This window comes from Tiliqua scincoides, chromosome 8 (genome assembly GCF_035046505.1).
Source record: "Tiliqua scincoides isolate rTilSci1 chromosome 8, rTilSci1.hap2, whole genome shotgun sequence".
Classification (NCBI taxonomy): domain Eukaryota; kingdom Metazoa; phylum Chordata; class Lepidosauria; order Squamata; family Scincidae; genus Tiliqua; species Tiliqua scincoides.
The window spans coordinates 57,440,821-57,458,967 of record NC_089828.1 but is presented as its reverse complement, the minus strand read 5'-3'; the positions used below and the strand labels follow the sequence as shown (position 1 = coordinate 57,458,967).

At 48.7% G+C, this 18,147-nt stretch overlaps 1 pseudogene; it reads left to right on the top strand.

Moving 5' to 3' along the window:
• The first annotated feature begins 17,543 nt into the window (after positions 1 to 17,543).
• Positions 17,544 to 17,663, top strand: LOC136659556 (5S ribosomal RNA; annotated as a pseudogene).
• Positions 17,664 to 18,147: the final 484 nt, after the last annotated feature.

Sequence of the window (18,147 nt, the reverse complement as noted above, 5' to 3'; positions counted from 1 at the left end):
TATGGGGGCATCCCATCCCAGATTTGCTGCCACAGGGGGCCAGCCCGTTTCCCAACAATGCCTCCAACAGTCAGGTCTTCTTGGCTGTCCAGGCTTCTGTATCTGAAGGACAGTCTCCAAGAGCAGGAGTCTATTTTCAATGGGCCAGTAGATGGGCCGGCTGTCGGAGGTGGAACAGATTTTAGGTGTTCGGGATAGGGGGCTGCTTTCTCAGTACACAATTCCAGTCTTGGGAAGGCAGCCTGATATTTGAAATGGCCATCATGATCAGATGGGCCATTTCATGGTGGTTGGTGACCATCCCATTTTTTCCCTCATGTGGTCAGCTGAGGGTGTGGATACATGGTGGCTGACGGCTTTTCCCGTATGCAATTTGATGTCATTTTACCATTTTCACCTAAATTTGACAGGCTGATTCAAAGTGTGGCTTTGAACTTTACTTGTTGGCATCCTCTGTTTTGGCCTGACTCAGCCTGCCTAGAGCGGTTCAGGCGGGGATGAGAAGCAGGAGGCCTGAACCAACTGGGGAGGTGTCTAGCAGGAGCTGGGTTTGGAAGGCAAGGAAGCCATTTCCCTGGAATGGTTGCACCAGGAGACATGAAGCAATAGCTTTAGAAGTGGAAGTAGGAGGTAGCTGTTCCTGGAGGTCAGCAGGGCTCCGACTTGATTCATAGTAGAATCATAGAATGGGAGGGACCATAGAGGTCATTCAGTCCAACCCACTTGCTCAGTGCAAGCAAAAGTGTTTGCTTCCACCTTTCTAATAAGGTAGTAGGAGGGGAAGCCTTGGGCTATTGAATGGATGCAGAGAGCACCAGAAGCTCTCTGGTGTTGGGTGTTGTCACAAGCCCCTTCTTGCCTCTGCTCTTACAGTTCTAGGAGAGATGGTGGGAGATCCAGGGCTGAGGTGTGGGGGGGCTGGTTCTTTGAGGACCAGGGCATGGGGATCCTTATAGCCTAATAGGAAATGCTGACCTTGGACCACCTCACCTGGCAGCCCTCCCAGCCTGTCTGTAAGAGTTTTCCTAGTGTACAAAACCAATCATTCTAGACTCAGGAATCAACAGAGAACACACACCAAGTTGCTTTCATGTTTCCTTCCCTTTCCGGGTTTTATGACCCCAGTTTATGTGCGGCTTTGTGTATTTTCCAGCAGCTTCTATAAACACGCACTCCTTGTATTGTTCTGCAGCTCTTTGTTGCTATACCTGCTGGACTGTTTAGATTGCCCTGTTGCTTGGGCCTGATGCAGTCAAAGAAACAGGACATGTTTGCCATCGTGTGGAGTAGCCTTTTGTCATAAATTGGGATTGCTTTGTGAATTATTTTGCCACGGGCCCCTTTGTGTCCAGCCTTTAGTGCTCCCGGATGCCACAATAATGGTTGTCAGAGAAATGCAGCAATAAAAGCTGCCTTGAGTAAACCTGTGGTGTAGCTGCAGGGGCGTGGCGTGATAAATACTGCAGGCACCACAACGGGTCATATAAGTGGCCCTTCCCACTTGCCGTCGGAGCCATTCTGGGCAGTGACGGCAATGCACCGGAGCACAGAGCCTGCACTACTTACCGTGCTGCACCCCCTCTAGCTATGCCACTGGGTTTAAACAAAACCTTGGGACTCAGTGGCTCAAAATAAGGCCGTCAGTCAGTTAGCTATTTTGGTGTGAAGAAGGAGAAGACTATCAACAGCTGTTTGCCACAATCGCGAAAAGGAGCCTCCATGTTCAGCTGCAGTGTACCTCTTAATACTGGTTGCTGGGAAGCAACTTCAGGGGAGGGTTATTGCCTTCTCATGTTCAGTTTGGGGGCTTCCCAGAGGCATTGGGTTAGCCACTGTGCAATACAGGATGCTGAACTAGATAGACTCTTCCAGTAGTATATTCCTAAGCCACACTACGGTACCTTTTCAAAATGTTGCCAATATTGTGAGATAACATACAATTTAAGACATCCAAACTGTGCCTGCGTGATGAAGAAAGGTCATCTTGGGTACCCTGTCGCCCCCTTTGTTGGAAAAACTCAGGGATCCCCTTTTTGAAAAATGTCTCCCTTGTGAACACTTGAAGAGAGGCAGCAGCTGTGGTCGTCTGTGGCAATAAAAACAACAGCGACTTTGGCAGCACAGTAAAGACTCACAGATCTATCAGCATGTGCGAATCACAGCCCCCTCCATGGGATTGTCTGCTATCTTCTCTCTCCCCCCCCCCTTTCAGGAAATCTGTTGGGTCATCCTCTGGCGGTTGTGCCACTCTGGCAGCGTAAGAGTTCTGTGCGTAATGGTCTGTGTTGCAACAACTAGCAGCCAGGAGCATGAGTCAGTAGCCAGATTAACTGACTTTTCTGTGGGGAGGGGGGAGCAGCTACCACACTCAGACTTGCATTTGCAGACAGACTCTTAACATAGTTTGGGGGGGGGAGGGAGTGATGAGCCTTTTCTTCCCAAGAAGCACCCAGATGACTTGAGCAATCAGTAAAGAGAGCCTGTGAGCTGTCATGGGAATTGGTGTGGTGCAGTCATGAGTAAGATGGGGAAACTGGATTAAATCCCTGCCTAGCCATGAAGCTCAGTGGCTGATGTGGTGCCTGTCCCTGCCCCTCAGCCTCAACTACCTCGCAGGGCTGTTCTGAGAATGCTGTGGGAAGACCCAAGCACACCACACAGCAGAGGAAGGGTGGGTTATAAGTACATTCAGTACTGACATGAATGGTTGATGTGCCTGTCTAGGGCTGAGGAGTCCAGGTTGGAACTGTCCCAACCTCAGTAGCATTACAAGGGGGTGCAGGGGTTGTAAGCTGCACTGAATGTCACCCTCAGGAGGGGTGACACCACACCACTTGAACCTCTGTTCTGCAATCTTTGGCCCTCTCTGAGCCCAGGCATCTCACACGCTTGGCAATGGTCATGTTTTCACTGCTTGCTGATAAGAACCTGAAGCAACTGGGCCTGGGGTGTGTGTGTGTGTGTGTGTGTGTGTGTGTGTGTGTGTGTGTGCAGAAGATCACTGAATAGGGAGGGCTTTTCATATTTAAAGCAATGTTGTAGCCCAGATGGTCGGAGACGACATCGTTACGTCACCTCCAAACATCTGAAAAGTCAACCCTCCTCAGAGAAGCATCTCACCGGGTGGCACTAACCCCAGGGATGCCCTTTGCCCTCCACTCTCTAGGTGACTAGGAGGCTCTAGGGACTTGTCATTTTTGCCAGGTTGGCTGCCACAGTCCAGGCTGGACAAACGTTGTTCAAAGAAAAGAGGTGGTGGTGGGACTGGTAAACTGGAGTTCTTCTCCCACTCAGGTGTCAATCTGAACTGGAGAAGCCACCAGAGGCCTAGTGATGCTCGTATATTTTGTGAGGTGAGCTTTAGCAGTTCCCATAGCCCAGATCAGGGCCCCATCAGCCCACCAGCTTTTCCATGGAAGTCACTGAAAGAATACGGCACAGAATCCTAACGGCTTCTTCAGAGTGGCTGTTTTGACTTCTGATGGTGCTCCTGTTTGGGCCCCTGGTGGCTCCTTTCTTCCTTCTCCCCATTCCCTCTTTCTTTCTAAACAACAGGGCCAATCTATCTCCCCCCCCCCTCCAATTGCAACAACGGTTGTCACTCAATCCATCTCACCACAAACCTCCAGCTAATTCAGAGAAATCAGGAAGGGGAGGGCGGCCGGAGAAGCAAGATTTAGAAGCGGTCCGCGAGCTGGTGACTGGTGACTGGGGTCGTTTGTCATTTCCCTTCACCCAGCGGAGCTGTGACGGTTTTATGGCAGGAGGCTGTGGAGTGACAAAGCTGCGTGCAATTTGACACTGCTGTGTCAGGAGTTCCTTCCCAGCCTGCCCCTCCCGCCCCCTGGTCTTTGCTTCTGCATGAGATTTGGAAGAGATGCAGGCTGGGGAGATGCAGGTCCAGGGACCTGATGAAAGACTGTCTGCTCCCATCCTGCTATGCTCCAGTGTCCCTGTTGAGCATGGCCATTCCCTCATTCCTAGTCTCTGTTCCTGGTGCAGTATCACTCTCCTCCTTCAGTCTGCATCTGCTGCCTTCCGGGAGTGGGGGAGGGGGATGCCATGCAGACATGTCGGTCAGTGTGGCTTGCTTGGCTTGTCATTCTTCAACATTCAGTACCTTGTAGTTTATTTATTTATACAGGTATTTATATACCGCCTTTCTTTGGTCGTCAGATTTCTCCTCGGACTTTAATCCAAGGCAGTTTACATCGGCAGGCTGTTCTAAACCCCCGTAGGGATTTTTACAATTGAATAGTTCTAGTCTTTCATAGAACTCCTCTACTGTTACCTTGATCTCGTCTGATCTGGGAAGCTAAGCAGGGTCAGGCCTGGTTAGTATTTGGATGGGAGACCGCCTGGGAATACCAGGTGCTGAAGGCTTATACCATGATCTGGGAAGCTAAGCAGGGTCAGGCCTGGTTAGTACTTGGATGGGAGACCGCCCGGGAATACCGGGTGCTGTAGGCTTATACCATGATCTGGGAAGCTAAGCAGGGTCAGGCCTGGTTAGTATTTGGATGGGAGACCGCCTGGGAATACCAGGTGCTGAAGGCTTATACCATGATCTGGGAAGCTAAGCAGGGTCAGGCCTGGTTAGTACTTGGATGGGAGACCGCTTGGGAATACCGGGTGCTATAGGCTTATACCATAGTCTTTCGAGACTAAAGGTTGCCAACCAATCAATAGTTCCAGCTGGATTCCTTCCCGGTCTGGCCTCTCTCTGGCCCTTCGCCTCCCACGCTCCACTTGATGGCAACTCCTCTCTGCCACCGAGGGTCAGCTCATCAGTATATCAGCGTGTCGTCAGTTCTCAGGTACTTCCGGTTGTTTTGAACTGGCAGCCTCAGATCTTCAGGCATACAAGGCGGCAGCTCTACCAACTGAGCCAGACCTCCTGCCTCTCCTAGTTAAACTTGTCAGAACTACCCAAGGCCTACAGAGGGCATCCCAAGTGTTCCGAGTGCTTCACAAATATGATCTCAATCCAATCCTCACAACAACCCTGTAAGGGTGGGTCTTATTATTCCCGTATCAGTGGCAGACTGAGGGCCCAATCCTATCCAATTTTACAGCGCAGATACAGCCGCAATGCAGTCCCAAGGTAAAGGAACAAATGTTCCCTGAACTTGAGGGGGCCTCCATGACTGCCCTGCCACCTCAGGATTCAGCACATGGCATGGCTGCATCAGCAATGGAAAGTTGGATGGGATTGGGCCCTGAGACTGAGAAGGAGCAGTTTACCTAAGGCTATCTAGACTGTCCAGAGCAAAGGTGAGAGTCAAATTACAGAAGCTTGAAGGGGTAGAACTTCTCTATCATCAGTACAGTCCTCCCTCCTGATGGAGGGTCTGTTCTGTGGCAGAGCCCCTACTTTGCATGCAGAAAGGTGAAGAGCCTTTCCTGGCAGCCTCTTCAAGTAGGACTGAGATAGTCTGAAAGACTGGCCTGAAAGACTGGCAAGTGGCTGCCAGTCAGTGCCTGCAGTGAGCTAGACGGACCAAGGATCTGACTCTGAGCTTCCTATAACATCCTGGTTTGGAGCTCAGTCCCAGAGCTACACCTTCTGTAGGCAACCTTCAGTCTCGAAAGACTCTGGTATCACGCTCTGAATGGTGGTTCTGGAACAGCGTCTAGTGTGGCTGAAAAGGCCAATTTGGGAGTGACAATCCCTTCCACACCGGGAGCAAGTGCAGTCTGTCCCTGGTCTGTTTCCCTGGCTATGGGCCTTCCTTCTTTGCCTCTGTCTGTTGGCCAAGTGTCTCTTCAAACTGGGAAAGGCCATGCTGCACAGCCTGCCTCCAAGCGGGCCGCTCAGAGGCCAGGGTTTCCCACTTGTTGAGGTCCACTCCTAAGGCCTTCAGATCCCTCTTGCAGATGTCCTTGTATCACAGCTGTGGTCTACCTGTAGGGCGCTTTCCTTGCACAAGTTCTCCATAGAGAAGATCCTTTGGGATCCGGCCATCATCCATTCTCACGACATGACCGAGCCAACGCAGGCGTCTCTGTTTCAGCAGTGCATACATGCTAGGGATTCCAGCTTGTTCCAGGACTACACCAGCTCTCAGTTAACCGCATATAATTATACTATCATTATTTATATTTCTAGCCCCCACTTTCCTCCAAGGCAGGCAGTAGGCAGGGTTCTCACCTCCCCCACTTTATCCTCACAACAGCCCTGCGAGAAAGGCTAGGCTGAGAGAGGGCAGCTGGCCCAGAGTCACCCAATAGCTTCTCAGTGTCTGAGCTGGCAGTCAAGCATAGCTCTCCGGCAAGCGGTCTAGAGATGGAGCAAGTACACAAGTAGAGGCACCTGGAAGTGCCTAGCTGGCCATTCTGTACCCTGCCGCTGCCAAGATCCCTCTGGGACTGTCGCGAATGGAGAACATGTGGCAATTCTGGCTTTCAAGCACATCGTGACCCAATCGCCTTCATGTGGAATAAACATATGCAGTGAACAGAGTGGATTCAGCCCTGTGCAACTGCAGGCAGAGGCCCTGGGGCACGAACGAGCAGGTTCTCAGTTTCACCAGCAAAATGTCAAAGGGGAAGGCATTGCGGGTACAAACACTTTGTGGTTCTGTCTGGTAGGACATCCAACACCTCTTCATCCCACCAATTTCACAGGCTGCCTTCAGCTGCTCTGGCCACAGATCAGAGCGACACATTTTTTTAAAACTCAAGAATCTGCTCCGCTAGAGCCCACCCAGAGAGCAGGAAAACGGATTCGGACTGTGCTTTCACATGCAGTGGCCAGAGCCTGCAAACCTCAGAATGCATCACGGTTAGACAGGGTGAGGTTGGGAGCAAGACCCTCATCAGCTCTCAATTTCAGTGGTAGAGCTGTACCAAGAGCCACTAGTGCTTGAGGAAGGGTGCTGGATATCATCCTCCTGACCTGGTTGTGTACTAGCTGGTGTGAGGGTCTTCCAGCCTTCTTCCTCCTCCTCTCAAGTTCCTTGCGTTTGAAACAAAAGAGGGCAACGGAGAAGAAGAGGAAGTGTGGAGGGCTGGTCTGCAGCTCCCCTCTCCTCCACTTCCTCTTCAACTCTGTTTTCCTTTGCAGATCCAGCAAACACAGGAAGAAGAGGAGGAGCTAGATCAACATTGGCAGCAGTGATGAAGGTCAAAGAAGATAACCTGAATGCAACAGGGTCTGCATGTTGATCAGAGAGCTGCTCTGGAGAGAGGGAAGGCTCAGCCTGGCGGCCAGAAGTTTTGAGGTCAACACTGAGTAACTCTGGAACAGGACTAAGCATGAGAGAACCAAAGAACATGGCTTCCAGCCAGCAAGTCAAGGGATCCCTTCATTGCTGGGAGTACTAGACCTGGAGTACTTGTTGAGCCACGAGCCACCAGTCTAGAGCTGTCAGCAGGCTCCAGAGAACCCCAGCCATCAAGGCTTTCCTTTGGCACTAGGAGGGGTCTGTATGCGAAAGGTCAGTGTGTTAGATCAATATTCCATTGAACTCCTGGCCAACTGTCCAGACTGTCAGTCTCTGGCTATGTGTGAAGATTCTTTCCATGACCCGCATTTGTCAGCAGGGTGAATTTATCTTCCTGTCCCGTCCCCTCCAACCATTTTCCTTATGACAGCTGCAACCCTTTTGTCTTAGGAAGTAGGCTTAAGAGTATGACATGATGGGCTGGTTATATCTGTACGTACACACACACACACACACACACACACACACACACACCCCTCCATAGTTTTGGCAACCCACCCCCAACAGGGCAAGGGCACTAACCACCAGTTTGCATCCTGAAACAGATGGCATAGCAAAGGGAACCCTGACCAAGGATGTGTTAACTGTGGAAAATTTGAAAGAAGAGATGTTCTCATGCACAGATCTTCAAATCTAAATCACAAGCATTCGAAAAATGCAGGGGATGTACATGCGCCCTTTCTTCACGTCTAAGGAAAGCTTGGATCACTCCACCAGGTCTTGCCCCCAAATTAACCAGATACAAATGGAAGACGGGTCTAGTAATCATTTTGCTCGATCCTCTGCTGTTCCCAGATTCTTAGCAAGGTATTTGCTGCAGAAGATATCACATTCTCGAGGCACCAGAGATCTCATACAGAACCAACTGTGGTGGAATGGCTGGAAAAGTGCGGACACATCTCAGAGACAGAGAAATGCATTGCTGCCCATTCATATTAGGAATCAAACCCCTTTGCTCCATTAAGTGATTAAGGGCCCAATCCTATCCAACTTTCCAGCACTGGTGCAGTCACAATATAGCCCCAAGGTAAGAAAACAAGTGTTCCCTTCCCTTGAGGAGGCCTCTGTGACTGCCTCCCCACCACAGGATGCAGCTCATGCCCCATTGGTACGGCTGCACCGGCACTGGAAAAGTGGATAGGATTGGGCCTTAAGACTGCAGTCCTAACCTCACTTTCCTGAGAGTAAACCCCATTGAACAAAATAGGACTTACTTCTGAGTAGATCTGGTTAGGATTGTGCCCAAATTCTGATGGAGGTGCAAGGAGGAGAGTGGAACTCTCTTCCACACATGACAGTCTTGCAATTTAATTTAGCCCACTATTTCTGGAGCAAAATTAATGTTTCTCTTGAAAAAAGAATTACTGGAATGAAATTCCCCTTGGCCTTTTTGCCAGCATAAAGACAAAAATATTGTGGTCTCCCACTGTGTGCTAATATCTAACAGGAATAAACCATGCACATCAGCAGATATGGTGCGCGCCTTTAATTTACTGTGCCATTGTACAGCGGGAGATTTAATGGAGTATCTTGCTTGTGAAAGAAGATCTTTCTTAGAAGAGCCTAATAAAAGATTATCTCCTTTGGCTCTAAATATTTGTACATTAAAAAAAAACAACACATTTCTTGAACTCTTGGACGGGCAGAAATGCACGAACGTGTTGTGATAACTGTGTATAGAGATATGCCCGTCGCAAAACATGAATTTTCTATTTGTTGAAACAAAAATGCAATGAAGGGGCATCCAAGAGTAACAGAGTGAGAGGATGCTGTCCATCAGCCTCAAGGAGCAGAGCTACGGCAGCTATTTAGGCCATATAGGATTAAAGCTGCTAATTTTATTGACAGCACCTGGTGGTATATTTCCATCAGAGCCAGCTCCTACCTCTGACTTTTTGCATGGCCCCCTTATTGTCTTCTGGAAAGGGAACACTTTTGGATCTTGGTTTCGTTCCCTCCAGCCTTGGCTGCCGTGTTCACGGCCAGAACCGCCAGAACCGCCAGAACACGGCCAGAACCGCACCACTAGGAATGACTTTTCCACTGCCCCGCTTTTGGATGATTCTAAAGATGTAGCAATGACCTATTGCTCATTGCAAAAATGGGAACGGCCATGCCATGAGCCAGTCTTTTGACCGACAGTCTAGCACACTGATTTTCAGTGTTTTTCTTCTCAAGGCACACTGGCCTCTATGGTCTTTTCTGGTCTTTGCCTCTTATGATGTCACTTCCAGTTTCCGGTTGACTCATCCGGGTTCTGTGGCTCTGTTTCTAAGACAACTATCTGTAATAATGAATTGGCTGGTAGAGGAAGAGGGACAGACAATTTGTTACTACAGACAGTTGCCCTAGAAACAGAACTACGGGGACCTTGGAAGAATTTTCCAACCACTGTGCTTCAAACTCCCATGGCACACCTGCAGACCTTTCGTGGCACACGAGTTGAAAATTGCTGGTCTAGCATCATGCGCAACCAGTGGCGTAGCTAGATGGGGTGCAAAGCACTAAGTTTTGCCGAGAGCCTCACCTCAGAGTGTAAGCGGCCCCTCCTCTCCGGAGCCATCCTGGGTGGTGGGAGCAAAACAGAGGTGAATGAAGGGGAGGGGCTGCTTGCGCACTGCGGAGAGGCTCCCTGGAAAACTTAGCACTTTGCACCCCCTCCAGCTATGCCACTGCACACACTTATGCTAGGACGTGAACTGACCTTTTCAAAAATCCTCCCACTACCAAAATTTATACACCTGCATTCACAAAGTCCTCAAGGTGCAATGCTGCCCCTGGGCAAGGTGGAACTATTGATTTGATTATCTTTCTACTCTTTATAGGTACATGAAGAAAACCCACCTGAACTCATGTACTGGATCATGACAATGTCCATCCAGTTCAATGTCCTGCTTCTTGTTCCAAGTCTTGCAAGGCAGCTTGCGTTGGGGTTAAATTGGTCTGGGTGACGCAGTGCTGCCTTCAGACCAAAGCCAATGCTTGTGATCTTTCTGTGACCATGTTGGGTGCTCTGCTCAAGCCCCCTTTGGCGTGCGCAGCTGCCTTTAAGGTCAAAAAGACTAAAGAGCTTTGTACTGGCTAGCAACACAATAGAGAGCAGCCGGCTGCCAAATACCCAACTGAACTCTCTTGCTTTTCTCTCGCAGGTGGTGGTCTGGCAAAAGAGGCTCCAATTTCATGGGCTCCTCCTAAGCGTTTTATAAGCGAGCTAGTGGCTATTTCAGCCATATTAAAGGCTGGCATCCTGTTACTTGGAGCAGCCGGGAACATTATGTGAGATCAAAGCAGAAAGGCCACATCTGCGTGGATTAATGGGAGGTGGGCGAAGGCCATGCGCCGGTTCTGACAAGGGCATGTCCACCCCCACCCTATCTGCCAGCGATGCCCACACCTCATCTCAAAATAAGTAGCTGGGCAACTTGGACTCCAACTTTCTCTGCTTGACCAGAGACAGTCTCACTTGTTGGTTTCATTCAATGGCCGGCCTGGGTTGGAAGGGGCTGGTCCCTGATTCAAACAGCAAGTGGGGCAAAGAAAGTTCCTTGCCTGAGAGCAACTGCCAGCTGCCAGTCAGTCAGGCCACTGCTGCCAGTTAGTTCAGGAGGTGCTGAGCTGATGGACCAAGTGTCTGACCCAGCAGGACACACTACAAAAACAGATCTGCACTGAAGGAGGAATCATTCTGGTACCTGGAATCTGCACTCCATGTTGTCACTGACGAGGGAGCTGCTCCAGTTTGGAACCTGGGGGTGGGGGGGTAGATGACAACAGAGCCAGTGTTATATAGAGTGCTGGACTTGGGCTAGGGAGAGCTGGGTTCAAATCCCTGCTCCACTCTGAAGTTCACTGGCTGAACTTGAAGCAGTCGTGCACTGTCTTAATCTAACCCAGTGATCTTCAATCATGGGGTCGACACCCCAATGGGGTCAGGAAGCCTCAGTTGTGGTGTTGCAGCAACATAGGGGGATGAAAACGGTTGAAGACTATTGGACTAGAGCACCACCAGGGAAAGGGGGAGGCATCTGGTGTACCCAGGAGTTTGTGTCCCAGTCCTGCTCAGGTTCTTAGCAATTGTGCTGAAATTGCTCTCGCCAGTGTGTCTTTTTCTGCTTCATCTAATAAGAAAATTTGGGTTCAGTGAACAGTGCCGGCAGGGCATTACAGGGTGGGCAGTGGGTTACAATAGGAGCAGGGGTGGGAGAATAGGGAGGGGGCAGATCAATAGTGGGTTCCCAGTCTCATTATTTTTTTGTTTGTTTGTTGGGGTTGTGGCACGAAAAAGGTTGAAGACCACTGATCTAACCCATCTTGCAGAGTCACCATGAGGATAAGACGGAGGGGGAAGGACCACACATGTCACTCTGAGTTAAATTAAAAATAAATACATGAATTGGACGCTTCCTCCATCACACAGGCACAGATCCTGGTTTGCCAGTGCCCCGTACGGAGACCAAAGTTCATTTACGTGTAAAGCTTCCTTATCTAGACTCAGACATTGGCCCAGTAGCGCCTGCAGTAGCTTACTAGGGTTCAGACACAGGCCTTTCCTGACCCTACCTGGATGCTCTTGGAACCTCCTGAATGCTGCACAGGTGCTCTGCAGTAAAATGATGACCCCACTGCCCAGTCTACTCCCCATGCAGTATGTAGCTGACCTGATGCCTCAGTTGCTTGCAAAATCCTTACATCTGGAAGACCCTGGAATCCTTGCCAAAGCAAGCGGCATCCATCTTTTGTCAAGAGAACGTGGCTCCCGACTCTTTCTGTTCTTTTTGGCCGGATTAAGTTGTTTAGTCTGGAAATTCGTGAGGACGCTTTTCAAAGCCTGGATTTCCTCTCCCTCATCAGTCAACAGCTGATGTCTTACGGAACCTATCAGGGTCCATCAATGTATATTTTCCTCCATCTTTGCAGGAAAAGATTTATGCTTCCTCTAACGCTCCGTGACGTTAACGAGCGGAACAGACATGGATTTTCTCCAGAATGGGATTAGGGCGTACCTCAAAACGAGGACACAGGCCTGCAGCGGGGGAAACACCGGGGGAAAGAGGTCTCCACTCCCCCTCTGCATTTTAATATCTCTGTTAGTTCTGACTTGTGACTCATCACTGGGTGGTGTAGGAGGAAGGGTCAGTTCATATAGAACATATAGTTACTTTCAACTGGTTTGCCAGAAAAGGTCTCCTGGAGTTTGGAGCACAGTGGCTGAAAACTGATGAGAAACTCTTCCAGATCCTGTGGTTCTGCTTCTAGGGCAATAGCAAATTATCTATCTCTTTCTTCCTCTGTTGATTCTGCGGGTGGAGGAAGAGGAACCGACAATTCATTACTACAGACACTTACCCTAGAAACAGAGCCGCAGGACTCAGAAGAGTCTCCCAGAAGAAGGAAGTGACATCACACGGGGTGAGGACCATAGAGAAGACCACCGTGTGCCATGAGAAGAGAAACATTTAAACATTTAAAACTGCTGATCAAGTCTCGTATGTTAAACTGACTGTAGGTGTGAGGGACTTGCTGTGTAGTGAGAAACAGGACCAAGTCTGGTGTCCACGTAGCCTGCAGTGTGGCACACATTTGTGTAAATACATACACGTGTACACTGCTCATGCAATCTGTTCACATCCTCTAACACTCCATAAATTATAATAGGAACATACTGGTCACCTGCCTTCTTTCTGCGATGATTATTTCACTATTGATCATTATTTGGAATATTTCTATAGCATTTTCCAGAAAAAATGATCACAGAGCAGTTTAGATAGCAAAACGTTCTCTTCTCCTGCCAAGAATCATTGCTCCGCATCCCCCACACATATTGAAGGCTCTGCTCTCCCTTTTGTTGGTTGCATTCACTCACTCCATAGCTGGGTGTTTGTTCTTTCCATTAAAGATATCCTAGGAAAACACACCTTCTACAATATGTTATCACAGTTCAAAATTAACCTTGGCTGCTGTGGGGAGGGAAACGGCAGGCTTTTGTGTTGAAGTGTGCTTGTTGGCCATGAGTGTGTACAAGAACAAGATCTGTAGGAACAAGAGTGTAGGAACAAGATCTGTCTAGTCCCAAGAGCCTACTCCGAGGTTTAACTTCTCAGCATGTGGTTGGTCTGTGGAACTCCTTGCCATAGGATGTGGTGATGACATCTGGCCTGGATGCCTTTAGAAGGGGATTGGACAAATTTCTGGAGGAAAAATCCATTATAGGGTACAAGCCATGATGTGTATGCACAACCTCCTGATTTTAGAAATGGGCTAAGTCAGAATGCTAGTTGCAAGGGAGGGTACTACGATGCAGGTCTCTTGTTATCTGGTGTGCTCCCTGGGGCATTTGGTGGGCTGCTGTGAGATACAGGAAGCTGGACTAGGTGGGCCTGTGGCCTGATCCAGCAGGGCTCTTCTTATGTTCTTAGATAATAAAGGAAGGGATATTTCAGTAAGGCATCAGAGCCTGGCTACTGGAAACTCTGGCTTGATACCTGAACCTTACAATGACTCAGGAATGCCTTGCTTTGGAGATAGTATTTATATGCTGGTTTTCAACAAAACAAGTTCACAAAGCGGTTCACAGAGAAAAAATATGTTGTATGGCATGTGGAGGACACCACCAAGAGTCTGCTCTGGGTTGACTCTGGAGTTCATGACTGGTCGCAAGGGAAGTACTGGTAGAAGGTGCAGGAGGAGAAGCTGTTTAGATACAACGGATCCTCCCCTGCGGCCAATAACACTCTGTGTCTCCTGCAGTCAATGGATAGCTAAGAGAAATGCACAACAACGACACAACAAGGCGTTCTTGTACGGCCACATCCGATTATGTCAGCCGCCCCGCTGTGCTCGTTTCGATTAGTCTGCTTTTCACTCACAGGAGCTGAGTCACCTCTTGACACGGTGCAGCCAGCTGGAAGTAACAGGAAGTGACCTTGGAAGACAAAAAGGGGCACCAGGTTTGTCAAATAAGTTAGGGAGTCTCCACTCGCAGCAAGAAAGACAGGGGAGGATTTGAAACTGAGCAGGTGCAGTTCACAACCTGGAAGTCCTTGTGGTTGCAGTGGCCACATCTAGAACCCATGCAGGCCCCAAGTGAGTGTCCAAGAGCACACACAGTCGTGCTTTGTCTTCACTGAGTTCATAGAAGACTAGCTTCCAAGGATGTGCCTCACAACCTCTGCAGTCAGGCTACAGGGCACCACATAGTCAAGAAGACACCTTGTCTACCATGACCAGTCTCACTCTGCACTGCGCAGTGGCAAGGGAACACTCGACACGGTCCCCGTCCCTAGGGGAGGAGCCGTAACTCTGTGGCAAAGAACATGCATTGCATCCAGAAGAGAAATCTCTGCACTTAGTTTCTCTCTGCTTCCAGATCCAGCAGAACCACCTTGTCCTTACTGTCAAAGCCCTTTGTGGCCTCACCCCACCCTGCCTCTCCCACTACACTCCTGTCTGTGACCTTCACTCCTCCAGTTCCACTGCCCCCAGCTGTCCAAAGGCCTCCTGCTATCTACAACAATTTTCTCAATGCTTGGAGCTCCTTCCTGGAACACCTGGTCCCTCCCTCCCTAAAACCCACCCTTTCAGTCATGTCTTAGCCCTCTTCCCCACTATAACTATGCTTAGATACATGTAACTGAAACATGTCCACGCACTTCCCCTGTTTACCCATGGCTCAACCACCTTCCCAGGCCTCCATGGTTGCCTTCCTTGTGTCAATATCAACCAGTGTTTTTCAATGTTTTTCTTCTCACAAAACATCAACTTCTATGGTCTTCTCTATAGACCTTGTTTCTTGTGATGTCACTTCCAGGAGACTCATCTAGATTCTGGAGGAAGAGGGACAGACTAATAGACTGTTCTGTAGTAACAAATGTCTATCCTAACAAACAGCCAGTTGCCCTAGAAACAGAGCTGCAGAACCCGGAAGAGTTTTTCAGCTGCTGTGCTCCAAAGTTCCGTGGCATACCTGTGAACCTTTCATGCCACCCCAGTGTGCCATGGCACACCAGCTGAAGATAGCTGGTCTGGACTGTGAGCACCTCAGGAAAGGGACTGGTCTTTACACTCAGTGTCAAGCACCACCTGGATGGATGTTGCAATGAAATGATGGAAACCGGTACCTGCCTCTCTGCTGCTTGCACCTGTGGAGGGAACTCCCCTTCCCCACTGCAGACTTTTCAACCTTCCCTAATAGTCCAAGAATTTTTTTGTAAGGAGATGGGAGGAGAGCGAGGCCGTGCTGGAGAGCAGCGCCAATTAATCATTAATCAATTAATGCTTTCAGACCTCTTTTCGTTGCAACAGGAAAAAAAAAAAACATGCAAATCAGCTGCCCCAGATAAGAAAAACATAGCTTGGGAAGAGGTAATAGAAAAGACCCTGGAGCCAGACATAAATTTGGTATTTAATATTTCAGGTGAAACACTCAGCATCAATTATCTTTGCCCCCCCCCCCCTTTTCCCTCCTTACATTATAAGGAAATTGCTGGCTGAATCAGCTTGCTCTCTAATTACCCGAGTGAATGACTGAAATTTTTAGGGCAATTAAATAAACAACCTCTCTCTTTTTTCCCCTTTGAGGTCTTTTATCCACCACCACCCTCTCCTTTCTAGTCTGGAGCCACTTTCAAACTTGGAAGAAGTTGTAAAAGAAAGCAGACCCTGAAAGGCCAGAAGTTTTGCCTCCCAGAGTTCCTCTGTGGCTCTGTTTGAGTGACAAACAAGGAGAAAATGTGTGAAGCTGCCCTCGCTTGAGTCAAGTCTTCCATCTATTTCACACTGCATTGTCTGCACTGAGAACTGGCAGCACCTCTCAGGGGTTTCAAGCCAGGGAATGAATCCGGGACCTTCTGCAGCCAAAGCATGGGTGCAACCATTTAATTATAGACCCTCCCCAAACCTGGTGGGACACGCTGGTGAATTTCCTCCTCTTGTTATGCTTACGAGATACTTTAACAAATGGATATAATTGTAGATAGCAACAGTGGAATCACTAGGGGGGTGCAGGCTGCACATGTGGGGGGGTGTGACACAGCTATTGGTCAAATTTTTAAAATCCTGATATTTTTGAATGCGCTTCAATGTCAGTAAGTGTAAAGTCATGCACATTGGGGCAAAAAAATAAAAACTTCACATATAGGCTGATGGGTTCTGAGCTGTCTGTGACAGAACAGGAGAGAGATCTTGGGGTGGTGGCGGACAGGTCGATGAAAGTGTCGACCCAAAGTGCAGCGGCAGTGAAGATCCCAGTTCTATGCTTGGGATCATTAGAAAAGGTATTGAGAATAAAACGGCTAATATTGTAATGCTGTTGTACAAATCTATGGTAAGGCCTCACCTGGAGTATTGTGTCCAGTTCTGGTCGCCGCATCTCAAAAAAGACATAGTGGAAATGGAAAAGGTGCAAAAGAGAGCGACTAAGATGATTACGGGGCTGGGGCACCTTCCTTATGAGGAAAGGCTACGGCGTTTGGGCCTCTTCAGCCTAGAAAAGAGACGCTTGAGGGGGGACATGATTGAGACATACAAAATTATGCAGGGGATGGACAGAGTGGATAGGGAGATGCTCTTTACACTCTCACATAATACCAGAACCAGGGGACATCCACTAAAATTGAGTGTTGGGCAGGTTAGGACAGACAAAAGAAAATATTTCTTTACTCAGTGTGTGGTTGGTCTGTGGAACTCTTTGCCACAGGATGTGGTGATGGCGACTGGCCTGGACGCCTTTAAAAGGGGATTGGACAAGTTTCTGGAGGAAAAATTCATTCCGGGTTACAAGCCATGATGTGTATGCGCAACCTCCTGATTTTATAAATGGGCTATGTCAGAATGCCAGATGCAAGGGAGGGCACCAGGATGCAGGTCTCTTGTTATCTGATGTGCTCCCTAGGGCATTTGGTGGGCTGCTGTGAGATCCAGGAAGCTGGACTAGATGGGCCTATGGCCTGATCCAGTGGGGCTGTTCTTATGTTCTTATGAAGAATACCATCATGTTATATATCATTCAATGTATAATTTAATGCAGAATGCAATGAAATAGACTGCGTTGAAATATCTCTATTCTATCAAAAGTTACAGCAAAAAAAAAAGTGGGTTTGGGACAATGGGGCATCGCCCTGCCCACCACCCAGGGTGTTGTCCTGCCCACTGCGTGGGAGGAGGTTCATCAAGGGGGTGACATGCTGGTCTCCTGCCCCAGGTGATGCAAACCCTGATGACACCACTGAATAGCAGTGTAGATTATCATCCTTTTGTGCAGGATGGTTACTTCCACACTAGCTATCTAGTGAGCAATTGCTGCCACCCGTCACTCCCTTTTAATGGAGCAACTATTACCCTGCACATGCCCAATCTTGTCTGATCTTGGAAGCTAAGCAGGGTCAGGCCTGGTTAGTACTTGGATGGGAGACCACCTGGGAATACCGGGTGCTGTAGTCTTATACCATAGTCTTTCGAGACTGAAGGTTGCCAACCAAACAGACATGTTTGATGAATTGTTGCATTCCTATGTGTTGTATGCTGTCTTCCTGTTTCTTTTAACCCCCTAAGGCAGGGTGTTGGACTAGATGACCTGTCAGGCCCCTTCCAACTCTATGATTCTATGATTTTCAGACCTGATTTGTGGTGGTTTGTGGGACTTTCCCCCCCCCCTTTTAGCAATAAAAGACCATTTCAGCACCAGCCTAGCCAGTGTGAACTGGTAAAGCATTAAGGAGCGGTGGGACTTTAATTAAACACATCATGCATGCAGGTTCTAACCTTTTATTGCTTCCCATTGAGCACAGCACTGGGATTACAGGTGAATAACCTGTTAATTCTCCCTGATTAGTCTCTCTAGTTGCGTTTTATTGTTTGTTCCTGTTCTGGGTGGGAAGGGGCTTTAATTATTAATTTCCTTTTTATATAAGGTAAAAGAAAAGAC